At 39.3% G+C, this 15905-nt stretch overlaps 1 pseudogene; it reads left to right on the plus strand.

Annotated features, from left to right (window-relative positions):
- Positions 1-365: 365 nt before the first annotated feature.
- The window catches only part of LOC114266330 (26S proteasome non-ATPase regulatory subunit 8 homolog A-like), a 28779-nt pseudogene continuing 13239 nt past the window's right edge, over positions 366-15905 (plus strand).

Consider the following 15905-nt stretch of genomic DNA (forward strand, 5'->3'; position numbering starts at 1 on the left):
TCTATGTTGCCTATATATTCTGCATTGTGAATTGATTGAAGCAATGTAATAGCTAAGCTTGTGAGGCTAAATTTTTCATGTCATTCCTCTCCACGCTAAGAAAAAAGCTTCATCATAGTTACAAACACTGTTTTTTGTTGGGTGACAGTTATATTGCATTTGGATGGGTTTGGATGACAAAACTTTGAGGGAGTGCAAAGTATTCAAACAATGTTTTGAAAATACATGTTTTCGGAGGGCCTTGGAAGTTTGGAAAATCTAGTCTGTGAAGGCTTTATTTTGACCTTTACGATTATTTGATTTTTCGAGGAGAGAAAAATGCATGTCTTGGAGACTTTCTAGGTAGGAGCTATGTTACTTGGAACATGGATCGTTCTGGTACATGGAACTAGAATGGAAACGCGGTATGCCACATGCTCTAAAATATCGTATGATAGGGTAGACTTATATATATTATACTTACGAATTTAAGGTACTTCTAGAGTAATTTTTTTTTATAACTATTAGACATCCAATAAAATATAATATTTTTTATATGAGCATTATATTTTTTGATTTTTTGCCTTGTTAAAACTTAACTCACCTTAGATTTGAGTTCATTATATTTGATTTTTTTTTCCTTGCAAGGTAACATTTAAGGACATTTATTGAAAAAAAAAACTTTAAGATCGCTTTGGATCACTAAATTTACCATTTTGAAACGGAAGTGTATCATGTTTTAGAACGTGTGTATCAATATGTAATTCGCTAGGGTATTAGTGTTTTATGGTAACATAGGGCGGGAGTGTTTTTAGTTTGCTCTTTTTGCCATGATTTGTGATGTGGAGGTGATATCGTGTTCATGGTCATTAGAATCTTACGATTCACGATTTGATTCACATGATTCGATATGAGTTTCAACAAAAATGATTCGAATCATGTTGTGGAATAAAAAAAAAATGATTGAATCGTACGATTCAATTTACGATTCATTATGATTTATTTTTGTTTTATTTTGTTTACATAATGCATGAAACACCGTCGTTTTTGCCAAACTATGAAGATATATAAAAGAGATTAATTAGTTATATTGATATACATAAGGCAGAGAGAATGCCAATCACCCTCCTTATTCATTGCCTTGTTGCTAACAAGCTATGAAGTTTGATTTTCTCAATTTTTGGGGTTGAGTGGGTGATGCCATTCTCAATAGGTGGGCTTCTAACTTCTTGGAGTGCATTTTTCTTAAGAACTCAGATAAAAAGGTGTGGCAGACTACAGTGTTCAGTGTTCTATGAACATTTTGAAGGGATAGTAATAGGTCTTTTAAGGGTTGAAAAAAAAAAACTAGTAATGTTGCATGACAATCCATGGAGTGTGCTTAGGGGCAACACTGGACTTAATTGAGAGGGTTCAGTTGAACCCACTTAAATTTGTTTATTTATTTAAACAAATGAATTTTACTTGCTCAAATTAATTATAGGTTCATTGAATCCTTTGATTTTTTACTAAACCCTCTTACTTGGACTTGAACACTCTTTACTTGCATCTAGTTCCAACAAAAACATTATGCAATTATATTTTTACAATACTATAGTATATTATTTGTTTACAGTTATACCTTTTGTGGGAGTTGAATATAGGTTCATGCAAGAAGGCCAAATGAATTTGAAGAAAATCAGGATATATATGCTATTCGCCTCCTTCCTGGGTGATCCTGAAGCCGAATACTCAAATCTTGCAGCCGAGTACGAGTAGGCACACGACTAAATGGCCGAGTGAGCAATCGTGTGCAGGATTGAAAGTAGGCCCGACTCCTGAGATTAAGAAAGAGTATAAAAGAGAGGTAAGTGAGAACAGAGAAGAAACTTAAGATACAAGCAAACAAGAGAACACATACTAACTTGTCCGTCGAAGTGCTAATTCTGGCACCCCCGACCGAAGTGTTAATCCCTTTTTTAGGTGGCAAACAGAGGATCAAGAACGTCCTTGAGGATTCAAGAGTATTTCCAAACCACTTCTCCACACCTTTCAAACTACTTTCTTTATTACACCTTATTAGAAGGTTTAGGCCTTGTTTGATTAATGTGATTAATAGTAAAATGATTAATAATTTCATGAATTAGTGTAAGATTAGTTATCCAATTGAATTAGTGAGATAACCATTTATTATGTATTATTTTTTTTCCCCTTTCATACTTGAAATTTTGATCACTAACCCCTCTCAATACTAAAAATTCACCAATTTTGTCGGATTGAATATACACCGCACATGTAATTCGGTTAATAAAATTTGCAATCAAAGATGGAATTGTGAGTCCATGGAGTAACAATCCCAATCCTATGCTATAATCCTACTAATCAAACATGCCCTATGAGTTTAAGTTTTCACACTTGCATGTGAAATCTATTCCCTTCGTACTTGTTTGATATGTCGCTCCCATTTTGGGAGTTTATTTATAATTGTGTTTTATGTTGCAATTATTGTATTTGTTTGGGATGTCTCTCCCATTTTGGGAGTTTATTGTGTTTTATGCTGTAATTATGAACTCATTCTATTTCGCTGTATGAAGATACATTGTAATAAAAAAAAAATTCTCTGTTATTTCTCATCTAACAATAGTAGAAGATCGTCATTCATATCATATCTCTATCATACATACACAAGGTTTGGTTGTTACTTTTTATTTTTGGGTCATGTGTTGGCTGAATATGATTGTTGGTGGTGGTGACCAAAGGGGGTAGGAGAAAGAGGAAAGAATGAAAACTTATTTTTGAAACAAGTAAAATAAACTTTTTATTTTTAATAAAAAAATTAGTGTAGTTTGTCTATAATTTTTAAAAACAAAATTAGGCACCAAATGACTTTTTGTATGTAGTTTTTAAATTATTTATAAGCATAAACGTTATCGTGCCTTGAAAATTAGGTGATTCAGTGACGGGTTTTGATAAGAGGCTAGAATTTAATTTTGGATTAAAAACACTTGCGAAGTTTTGACAAGTGGCTTGAGCCCACTATCATTTACTTTATTTATATATTTTTTATTCTCTGCTTCCCTCCGCACGTGTTTTTTTAGGAGTCACATGGTTTTGCCTCACCAAAGTTAGATTCTTGTGTTCATCCTGTTAGGCAATCGTCTCTTCCTAACAAGGATCAATGAGACTCAAAATAGCAAACAAGAAAGATAAAACGAATTGAAGAAATCACACACACAAGAACATAAAGATTTACATGGTTTACCCCAGAATAGGGTTACGTTCACGGCTACTGCGGCTTTCACTATGATCAGAAAACGACTTAACTCTGACTCTCTACAGTACAAGAGGTGCCCCCCCTCATCTATTTATAAGTATAAAAATTAGGACAACGCAGAAGTAACAAGAAATTACCAAAGTACCCAAAATATTTGGACCCCTTATCCCTTGGGGGAACCCCCCAAAACCTAACACAGGGCTCAGTGTACAATACTTGTCAGGGTCCACAAGACCTAACATGTCCCTGAGTGCAATTCATGCAACGTACGTTGGCCATGTATTGTGGCATGTAAGAGCGCTATCAGCTTTATCTTCAGTTGAGGTACGATAATAATAACAATATGCACTGAGGTATGAAAAGTGATGACCTCTATGGAAAAGTTAAGCAAAAGTGAAGATTGCATAAGACAAGTTTTCACTGCCCTTTAGGTGAATGTTCTTGTGAAACATACTTGCAAATTGGATCAGGAAAATTTAAAGAAGGAAATCACTGATGATTGAGTTTGTTTAAACAACTGTAGCTTTAAAAAGATTAACTATTTCAAGTCCTAGCATTCTGACTAGAATACCTGATTTGGTTAACGTGGCATGCTGGTCATGACTTACGTATAAGTTTTAGAATTACATTCTAAGGAAATTTGAATATTATGTGTACCAAATTTTGTCAAATTACCTCAATTTTCAAGTCCTAAGTTGTTTCACTGATGATGTTTCTGACTGACAATTTGCAGGGGATATATTTGAGCATGCAGTTGTTTTAAATATGAAGATTGAGGACCAGGATGCCTTTGAAAGGGATTTTTTTTTTCAGTTCAAACCTTACTATACAGATGCACAATAACTTCTCATGTGTTTTCCCTATTTTTTTTTTATTATTATTAATTTTTTTTCTAGTTGAAACCTCACAAACCTTACTATATTTTAAATATCCTTGACAAAAATGGATGGCAAAAGATGAAATTAGGACCTAATGTTTTTAGGTTGTATAAAAAAGGTCATATACTTTTTTGCCATGTTTGAGTTGATTTGGAGTTATTTTTTGAGGAGAATTTCTAGCTATTTTCTTTTCCCCTCCACAGGTTATGTAGCACTTGGGCCCTTTTAAAACTTTTGGGAAGTGTATTTAAATCATTTATTATGTTTTGGGAATCTTTGGTGTTGTTATACCTTGGTTTTCGATGAGTGAAAATTTATATAAACATGTTGGGATTGCTTGTTCACGCTTGTTCGCGTTGAAAAGTTGTTTGGAAGCTTGAAAATCATGTTCTGGGGTCGACACCGGTCTTGGTGGTGTCGACACCTTCTCTTTTGTTTGCCATAAGGGTCGACGCCAAAGCTGGGAAGGGTCGACCCTTGTCCAAAATTTGTTCACTGCATTTTGGTGTCGACACCAGCCTTGGTGGTGTCGACACCTTCTCTTCTTGGTTGGCCGCAAGGGTCGACACCAATCTGTGGAAGGGTCGACCCTTGTTCTTAAATTGCCCACTGCATTATGGTGTCGACACCAGCCTAGGGAAGGGTCGACACCTACAGTGCAGTCACACTTAGTGTTCCAGATTTCTTCTTAGGTGTCGACACCTGTGTTGTGAAGGGTTGACACTTGTGACTTTTTCCCAGATTGTTCTCGCGGTTTGGACCTACCTTTTTGGCGATATTTTGACTAAATATTTTGAGTTGACTTTGGGGCTTATATCTATTTTGACCTAGTACTATATAAAGGTTCTCACTTGACCTTTTCTCTCACTTTTTTCTTCCCTTTCCTCTCTCCAAACAGTGAAACACCTTCTCTCTCTCTCAAAAGGTACTTTTTACTCAAAGATCCTTAGATCTACTTGTTTGAAGACCTCTACTCACCTTGTTCCTTTGAGATAAAGTGTAGAGCTTGTCGAGGGCTTCATTGTGATCGGAGCAAAGCTTGGTTTCTCTTCCGTCGACTTTTGGGTTTTTCTTCCTTCTCCATTTGAGCTCCTAAGCTTGAGGTAGGGATTTCCTTGTTCTTTTTCAATACTTCGTCTATAGATAGACATGTGGTAGTTTTGTATTGCATGAAAATCATATCCACGTTGGATTTGTTTGGAAATCATGGGAAGGAACCTAGGGTTGGTTGTTTGAAAATGATTACCTTATCATTGATGGTTGTTTTGGGCTAAATGGAGTGTAAATTAGCATGTTATAATTGAAAGAAGAAAAAGCCCTAAATTATATTTTGATTTGGTAAATAAAAATGGAGGGTAGTTAACCTATGTTGTAAATCCCTATTGTTATTGTGTGTTGGGTGAAGGTGTTAATGCCTAAGGGATTAACCATGGCTTTGGAATGGGTTTGAAATGAATATAATGGACTAATATGAGTTATGGCTTTATTATCCACGGATTTGGTTTTGTGACAACAAAAGGGACGGAGTTGGTTTTTTGAAAACAAAAGGAAATGGAACTTGTTTTGTGAAATGGGAAAAGTATTTTTGAAATACGTATGAAAATTGTATTGTTGTTTCTTGAGTGTTGAACACACACATGTGAGGGATTTTATCTTTAACTAGCATGTTAATGTTGTTGTTGGGTTTGTGGTCTCATAGTAATTGAGTCTTTAATAGATGTACTAAATATTTGCATCTAGAGGTTTTGTCCTTAGTCATCGGTGGAGGATGACACGGATGTGTTGGATTGTTGTGTATGCGTTACACCACTGTTGATTGAGCATTGTATGTGATGAAATGTTGAGATACATTATATATGTATACTTGCTCGGGAGAAATTAATTATGTGTTCATATACTTTAATACATTGCTTGTATCTTGATGGTTTATGTATATGTGTTACACATGTTAGTTATGCCCTGTTGTATTTTGGTTGGTGGTGTCATACCTTGTGCTCAAAATCAGAGGTACTGTGACCTTCCAGCTAGCGCCTGGAGAACTGATTGCGCTGAGAATCAAAGGCACCATACCCTTCCAGCTAGCGCCTGGTAAACTGGTAGGTTGTTGTGAGAGGTGTATCTTTGGCTTACTATGCACATAGCTGGTAGAGCAAAGTTTTGTTGTCGTAGTTCCATTGTATATGAGAATATCATAGATTTGGTTGGTTACAGTTTTGGAGGGCCAAGTTACCTCATTGGTTGATTATATACATGTTAGTGAGTTGTTACCTCCCTTCTTATAAAGATATGCATGTATAGTTATGATTGTATTGGGAACGAACCAAAATGTCATTTTGTCATTTGGAAAGTGTGAAGGAGAACAACTTTTTAAAAATATGTTTTGAAAAGGCACATCTGCTGTATGTATGGAAAATGGAAGAAAGTATTGGGCTTAGTGAAATTATTTCCTAAGTAATTGTTAATGTTATGAAAGATTGGGAACAGGGGTTAATGAAATAAAAAAAAAAAAAAAGGAAAGATGAATCGCCTATGGCGTTGATTGATATGGTTGTTTTCGAGAAAAGTTCATACTTATGTATATTTTCTATAAACTGTCACATTACTATTTTAGCATGAGATGGAGCATCCATGATCATAGCTATCTGTAAGTTGTTATTGTTGAGGGCCATGTTGAGATCCCTACTGGACTATATGTTCATCCCACGTTGTTGAATCTTTTTCAGGTGTAGAGCGGGATGTGCTACAAGATTTGGATCTTTTTATTTGTTGGCCACGGGGCCTCTATTGTATTGGCGGAATGCCGTATGTGTAAAAGGGTTGTACCCTTCTTCTTGATTAATTAAGTGATGTAAGCCCAAGGGCAATTTATTCAGCATGCTCATGTTGTTTTCACTTTGCATACGAATGAGAGTGTTGTTATTCACTTCTACGAGTTGAATGTATGAGTTTATTTCCGCATGTTATCTCTAAAATGGAATTAAATCAATGAATTTGGTAATACTTCAAGTAAATAAAAGTGGGGCGTGACAACTTGGTATCAGAGCGAGCTGGGTTTGAATACTTTGGGCTCGTGGGAAGTGATTTTTACCGCAGTGGGTTTACTACGTATAGTGCGGCTGTTGCATATAGATGTCATGAAACTTAGGACTTGTTTGTTGCATTTATGTGAGCATGGGATTCAGTCTCTCGGGTAGTATTCATAGCCGGTGAACTTGCTTTGAGGTCCTTTCGCAAACACGCCTGATCAACGTGGTTTCTGATAGGAATTCCCTGAGAGTTTCGGGATGAGTGGCTATCTTTGTGGACTTGATTCGATTATGTGTTTATATGTTTAGATGATTATATGCAATAGAGATGTATATTTTGTGACTAAGTGAGTCTTGTGACTTAATAGTAGTGGTGTGTGCCTCGGAGAAGGCTATTGTGTTATGCACTAAGCGTGGTATTTGCTTTTGTGCTTTATAGGATGTCTACACGAGGAAGTAGAGGATAGTTGAGTAGTAGGAGTGTCGGTAGGGGCACAACAGTTCCTTTAGCGCCCGCCGTTGCAGCATCGGCTGTCGGCGAGGATGTCGCACGTGAGATTGTGAGAGCAGTGCAAGACGTCGTAGCTCGCACTGAGGGCGGCAACGGGCATGCTCTCAAGGTTACTAAGGATTTTTTCCACTCCGGCGCACCAGAGTTCGTGGGGGAGGCTAAACCGTTGGAGGCAGAGAGTTGGTTAGAGTAGATTACCAAGACTCCTGATATGCTCAGAGTCGAAGAGGAGGAGTTGAGGGTTTCTTTGGCGACTTTTCAATTGAAGGGCGATGCAAGTTATTGGTGGAAGTATGCTAAGAATACCGTAGGTAGCACCTGGGTTACTTTTACCGAGGCCTTTTGGACCAAGTATTTCCCTCCTTCTGCTCGAGAAAGGTTGAGGGATCAGTTTTTGGAGTTGCGTCAGGATGATACTCCTGTGGCACAGTTTGAGATGCGGTTTACTAGTTTGTCGAGGTTTGCCCCAGAGTTGGTGGCAACAAAGGAGCGTCGTTGTTATGAATTTGAAAGGCGGTTGTGTTTCGATATTCGCGAGAAGGTAGCTAGATCCTTTTGGAATGATTATTATAATTTAGTCGAGGCAGCAGCCCATGTGGAGGCCATGGTTGTGAGTGATGGTCGGGATGAGGAAGAGACCATCTCGGTAAGTCCTACGGTTCCTTAGCGCTCTAGGCTCAGTAAGGGGTGGATGAGGAAACATGCTCAGCCAGGGGCTAATTCCTTTTCTTCGCCAGGGGTTTCAGACTCTTTTGTTGGGGGTCCAGGGAGGTGCAGGTTTTAGACCAGTCACTGAGTAGGGGGTCTGGTGGTTGTTTCATTTGTGGTCAGCTGGGCCATGGTAGACGTTTTTGCCCTTTGCGTGTGAATTCTGCAAGTGTTTCAAAACCTAGTTAGACTCAGTCGTACCCGTCTAGTCGGGGACGGTATCGGTACCAGAAACGGGCAGGCCAGGCTTCGGGAGCCTCGCAAGGGGCGACTTATTAGCTAGCCCTATGGTATTACCCTGGAGGGGGACTTTTGTATTGTTGGCCGGTGGTGTATTATGTGAAGCATTTTGTTGTTAACCGGTGTACTGTTGGATGCTGAGGCACCATATTATGTATTACTCGGGTATGTATGTTGTTATTGGTTTAATCACCATGTATTGGGGGCATGCATGAAATTTCGAACCCTCTCTTATATTTTTGTTGAGAAGTTGTTAATGGGATCAATGATCCTAGTGTTGTTGCATGTGTGGTACTGAACTACGAGTTAGTTACGCGACGGCCTGTGAGCCTTGTTCACTTTTATTGTTGTTTGTTGAGAACGGGGAATTCATGGGTGAATGTGATTGATGTGATGGTTTCGAGGGTGCATGGTACTGGCAAGGTTTTGTGAGAATGTTTGAGGGGATGTGAGAATGGTATCTCGGGTTAGTAGGAATGACACTGGTGTATTGTTTTGTGTTCTCGGGTAACGAGAGTAGCATTGATTAGAATTGCCCATTGTGTTCGGGTTGTGCGATTGGGGTTGACCATGTCAGTCTTGACCTGGGGAGATGGGCAGGTTTGCCATGTAAGCATGGGGGGGTGTAACAAGCCCGCGGGGGGGGGGGGGGGACCTCGCTACAGTTCGGACTCTCGATTTTTGTTGCGGTTCTAAATCTGAACCAAAGAGTCCAAATCTGGCAAATCGTTTTGAGAAACAGATTTTTGAAAAAGTAGTGCCAAACATGGACTGCTTTGCCAGATACAGAGTCGCCACCTAAATATTTTTTAAAATGGGAAATTTAGGAAACCCTGACTCGGTGCCGAAGGCCACATGTCCGTCATCACCGGAGTTGTCTCGGCTCGGGAGCTTGGGTACGATTGGGGAAGGTCAGCTATGAGCACCCCCTTTCGCCCGGTCCGAAGACCGGCCTCTACTAACCGTGATATCCGTTTTTGAAAACTTTACGTGTTCTTAAACCAATTATTAGCCTAGAATTACTATGTTATGCGCACAGCAAACAAGTATAGACTAGATTGCCTAATTTGGAAATAAACATTGCATATCCGTTCGGTTTGAAAATGCTTTGGAATTTGCTACTCGCAAGTAGGCTAAAATACGGATTTCAACGAGTTTTTCCAACTCAAACAATCCAACCTTCACCCACAGGCATTCGAAACAGTTTAACACATAAGCATCTAGCCACATGTTAAGCATGCTGTCATGGCAATATTCACACTCATGTGATATGCTAAAGCGGAAATACTTACATAGTACTCCGTGCCAAAACAAAAAACTTGTTAGCAAACATGCATGATCCAAGTCCATGTGAAGTGCCTAATGCATCGCATACAAAATGTTACTAGAATAGGCTCGGCTATCCAAAACATGTTATGTGAAAATGCACAATTATCACGTATTCAGTTTGGGAGTTGAAGTATTGATGCAATTAGCGTGATGTACCGAGCCTAATGCATGCAATACAAATGCATGGATGCACACATGCATAGCACGAGGTATGCTAAATTAAACGTGCCCTAATACTAACCATTAAAGCGGGTAAGTAAAAGGGAAGAAAGAAGTGAGGTTGGAAGGCATACACACCACCCACACACACTTATTACAGACTTGCCCTCGCTCGGAGGGACCGAATAAATATTACAAATTAATTAACTACACAAGCTAATTAATATTACAAATTGCCTAATTTAATTAACAAATTAAATAGACTAAGAAAAACAGTAAAACGCCTCGGGAAGCGCGCCACCATGCATGGGCTGCCTCTGTTTTCCTTCCTTTCCTCCTCTGGAGGCTGTCAAAGCCTCAGGACTGATCCCTTGGACAGAGAGGGTCACCACCGGCTGATTGAAATTGCCACCGGCAGTGTGGTATGGCCATCGGCACAAAATTGAATCTGTCGGCAGAGAAATTGTTGTCGGTCGGCACATTACACTGCCGGTCGGCAGAGTATTCCTGCAGAACCTGCAACTCACAGCAACAGAGGGCAAAACAAGGCATGGCAGCACAATTCAAGGCATGTATGCACTAACCATGTCTCTTATCATTGTGATGACTCAAAGGGACATGTGCCTCGGTTCTCGGACCACCAATCACGCATTTCCATGCATGATGGCCCAAAGAACCAAGTATGCAACTTTGATTTCAAATGTATGCAAACCAATCAAACAAAACTCCCAATCCCTATCACCTAAGTCAAGGGACAAGGAATGCATGCAAGATGCAATGCAACCTAGGCATACAAGCTAAGGATGCAACATGGCATGGCAAAGCACTTATGCAAGCATACAAGCATACATATGGCAATGCAAATAAATGGAAAGATGGACTTATACATGAATTAGGCAGCTCTAAAATAGACCTAAAACAGTGGCCATAATGACCAAAACAAGAAGCCAAAACACATGCACACATACACATGATGGAAGGCCTACACTTGGGCACAATTTAAACAACCCTCAAGCACACTTGAAAGGGATAAACAAGAGCAATTAGCATGCAACATAAGCATTGAAATCATGTCATAAAATGATGCCAAATCATGTTAAACAAGACAAGCAAATGCATGCAAGCATGGTTTAAGTACTTAAGGCAAGTCATGAAGCTTTGAAGCATGTGTTTATCACAACAAATATGGCATGCATTAAGCAACCTAAAACAGGTTTTTAGCACCTAACATAAGGCCCAAAAGACCACTTAGATGGCATCTAGATGGCTCAAAAACAAAGGCATGCAAAGGCACCAAAACATGGAGCATTGCTACACAAGCTTCCAAAGCATTAAAGAGGCATGCAAGGCAATCAAACAAGCATGGAAATGGGACTGAAATGGCATATAGAATGATCCCAAATCACCAAAACAATGCAAAGATGCCATGCTACACATGCACGTACTCAAGGCTAACAAGCCCAAATACAAAGGAGCTATATCAAGCATGCAAAGATCAACCCAAACGACTATGGACAGAGCTAAAACATGGCAAGATATGCACAAAATCTTCGCAAGACTAAGCCTAAAACATGCTCCAACAAAGGCTAACAACCTAATGCACATTAAGGCATAAACAAGGCATTACATGGCAACTATGCTAAGCATGCATGGAGTTCCAAAACCAACTTGAAATCATGTTATATTATGGATATATAAGCATGAAAAACAAACCAAACATGCTCAACACACACTCAAGCATAGGCTTCCTTAAGAGGCCAAAATATGCCCTTTTCAAGGACAACAAGGAGAGGGGGTGGCCCTCTCCTTCTTGGGACTTCAAAGCATCATCTTCACCACTGAAATCCCTCAAGATTTCAGTGGTGAAGAGACCTTAGCACCAAAATCCCGGAGCTAGCACAAAATGGCTCAAAAAGAGGCCTTTTGAGGCCTAAGGGTGGTCAACAACCCTCAAACAACAAAACACTCTTAATAAACAATAAAGAGGGCCTAAAAACAGAACTTTTTTATGTTATACAATAAGCACAAAAACAGCTCTAAGATAGGTATAAAATCAATGCAAGAATGGGGAAAAAAAGGACTAGAATCTCACCCTTGAAGACCCCTTTACAAATGGTGCTCCAATGACGTCCTTTGGCTTGAATCCAACACAAAAATCTCAAAACAAACCCTTTAGAACCTCAGCTCCAAGAGGAAGGTGAAACACTAGGTGTTTGTGTGCAATAGTGAGACACAAAACACCTAGTGAACAAAATGAGAGGGAAAGAGAGATAGAATGTGTATCTCACCTAAACCCTAGAACAAGAGCTCAACAATGGCTGTTTTTGCTCTCTAAAAATCCTCAGTCTAACCTTGTCTCTCCCTTTTTTTTGCCTTAGAGAGAGCCTCTCTCTATATGTCTCTTGTAAAGCTTACAAGACAAGCTTTGCAAGAGGGAGATCCCTCCATACACGTGTATGGAGGGATGCAAAAGCAAGACAGCTGTCTAAAAATATCTGCAAAAGCAGATGAACAGCAATCGGCCGGCCAAAAATGCCATCTTGGCCAAAAGGAGTGCCGGTCGGCAACAAATAGTGCTGACCGGCAACAAAGAGTGCCGGCCGGCAAACTATATTGCCGGTGGCAGCAAAAACCAGCCGGTGGCATCTAGCCACTGCCGGTGATGGGTGGGGATGGTCTACAAGCCCCACTTTGCCCTTCCAAGGCAAGATGCAAGTGTTTGGTGCAAAACCAGACACTAAACAGTCGAGTTCGGAGATCCTGAGGCAAGGCACGCGAGCCGAGGCCTCCGGGAACTCCAAAGGAACACAAACATGGATAATCACCGAGTGTTCAAATGGTGACATCCAAGTCTTGAGGACGGTCAAAAATGGGGTGTCTACAGGGGGCGGAATAATGATTCCCTTAGAAGCAGTGATGGTGTGATTCGGTCTTAAGAAATCCGATGAGATTCCAACATTTTGGGGCTTGTGTAAGGAACTCTGTGTTTGGGGTTAGTGGTTTGAGTGACACTTCAGTGTGTGGTTTACTGAGTATGGAGGTTTATTTAGTTGTTTAGCCAGCTTGTTGGCATCATGTTTTGGGTTGGCATTGGTCACCTTGAGAGTAGCCTTGTTTATTGTAGGCATCGTGTGTTGATTGGGGTAAACTAAAACTAATCACTCGGAATGTGTCATTGAATATGGCAGTTGGTATGATACATCAAACTTTTATATTGATTGATTGAATTTGTATATGATAAGTGTTTATATACATTGTTTTGTGTGGGAGGAGATGAGGGATGTACTCCACGGTTTATTGGAAGATGGGGGATGGACCTCTAAACCGGATTTTGTTTGATACTGATACAGCACTAAAATGTGTATCATTTGTGAAGTATAAAAGTGTTTTTGTCTGATATTGATGCAACACCAAAATGTGTATCATTTATGAGGTATGGAAGTGTTTTTTTTTTTTTTATATGAGCTGCAGTCTCACGAAAAATGGTTGGCTAGATAATGCACCATGTTTTTTTTTTAATTTTAAATTGGTTGAGTAAAGGAAGGTGGGATGAAATTGCAAAGCCATGAATTTCTTATGCCTTATGTATTGATAGCAAAGTGTTTATTTCTATTAAATATCATTATAGAAATGTTTTGCTATGTGTTGGTTATGGCATCACTGTGAGAGTGATGGATGTTGCTAGCGTTATTTTGAAAAGGAATGGAAAGCAAAATCTTTCCTAGTGGATAGGCCATCTAGGGGCGTTATTAAGAAGGGAAAATGTTGAGAAATTGATTTACTTTAAAGGTTTTGAGGAATTCCTAATGAATAGTTTTTGGCAAATAAACTGTGGATGGCTATGTGTTTGGGATAACACTGTATTTGTGAAAAATATTTACAAAACTTTTAAGTTTCACTCGGGAAATGCAAAGCTTATTTCGGAATGTCAACATTGAAAATTTGAACATCTTTGAGAAATGTTTCATGAACAAGAAAATGATTTTCTTATATTTATGCAAAAGAGTTGCTTTAGTCGTTTTGTTGGGAATTATGGTTGTCGATTAGTGACTCAGCTTGGAGTGCTAGTCGGGTGTTTTGGTGGTTTGTTTCGGGAAGAGGTGTAGTTCCTTTCTTTTGTGAGAGTGAATCGGAGGTTTGTTGTGAGAATAGTTCCTTTCCTAAGTGCTCTGGTGTTGGGTGCTTTGGGATCTGTTGGCCTTGTGTTTTGGCATTTCCTTAATTTCGGGGATGAAATTTCCTAAGGTGGGGAGGTTGTAGCGCTTGGGCCCTTTTAAAACTTTTGGGAAGTGTATTTGAATCATTTATTATGTTTTGGGAATCTTTGGTGTTGTACCTTGGTTTTCGATGAGTGAAAATTTATTTAAACATGTTGGGATTGCTCGTTCACGCTTGTTCGTGTTGAAAAGTTGTTTGGAGACTTGAAAATCATGTTTTAGGGTCGACACCGGTCTTGGTGGTGTCGACACCTTCTCTTTTGTTTGCCATAAGGGTCGACACCAAAGCTAGGAAGGGTCGACCCTTGTCCTGAATTTGTTCACTGCATTTTGGTGTCGACACCAGCCTTGGTGGTGTCGACACCTTCTCTTCTTGGTTGGCCGCAAGGGTCGACACCAATCTGTGGAAGGGTCGACCCTTGTTCTTAAATTGCCCACTGCATTATGGTGTCGACACCAGCCTAGGGAAAGGTCGACACCTGCAGTGCAGTCATACTTAGTGTTCCAGATTTCTTCTTAGGTGTCGACACCTGTGTTATGAAGGGTCGACACCTGCGACTTTTCCCAGATTTTTCTCACGGTTTGGACCTACCTTTTTGGGATATTTTTACTAAATATTTTGAGTTGACTTTGGGGCTTATATCTATTTTGACCTAGTACTATATAAAGGTTCTCACTTGACCTTTTCTCTCACTTTTTTCTTCCCTTTTCTCTCTCCAAACCGTGAAACACCTTCTCTCTCTCTCAAAAGGTACTTTTTACTCAAAGATCCTTAGATCTACTTGTTTGAAGACCTCTACTCACCTTGTTCCTTTGAGATAAAGTGTAGAGCTTGTCAAGGGCTTCATTGTGATCGGAGCAAAGCTTGGTTTCTCTTCCGTCGACTTTTGGGTTTTTCTTCCTTCTCCATTTGAGTTCCTAAGCTTGAGGTAGGGATTTCCTTGTTCTTTTTCAATACGTGGTCTATAGATAGACATGTTGTCATGCCCTCAAAATAATAACATTAATCCCATCAATTTAGACATGCATTGATATAAGAGATAAACATCATTCTATTCATCAGAGTAATTCTTTACAAAGCATTACGTGCTAACAATAAAAGCAAATGCCCTACGGGCTTACAGTTTTCCAAGTTAACTCTTGGTTACAAAGAGGAGAGTACTAACTCAAATACACATTAAGCCCTTGGCTTGAAATTACATGTAATAAAACAAAAGATAACACAACCACAAACATCTGCCTGCCTCTAGTCTCTCAAGCTATGTCCTTGGAGGTGGCATGCTTCCTGTACTTGAAAATGGTGTCCCATATAGGGTGAGCCGTAGCCCAGTAGAAATACACTAAACCAACTATACGCAATGACTAAAAGATTAGCAATTGATAGATGGTCAACACTTGTACACTCGTTTACCTTACATTATTGTTCCATGACATTCGTGTCCGTGTTACAACTCACTTTCCATTTCTTATTCAACTTAGAGTTTGAAAACAAGGCTCAGTGCCCTGGCCAAATCATTTAATGAGATCATAATTCCCCACTAGAACACTTTCAAAATTCATGATGTATATACATGTTGGTGTCATATCTAAGTCAAACAAAACATT

Source organism: Camellia sinensis, chromosome 13 (assembly GCF_055761805.1).
Source record: "Camellia sinensis isolate YWXY chromosome 13, ASM5576180v1, whole genome shotgun sequence".
Taxonomy (NCBI): domain Eukaryota; kingdom Viridiplantae; phylum Streptophyta; class Magnoliopsida; order Ericales; family Theaceae; genus Camellia; species Camellia sinensis.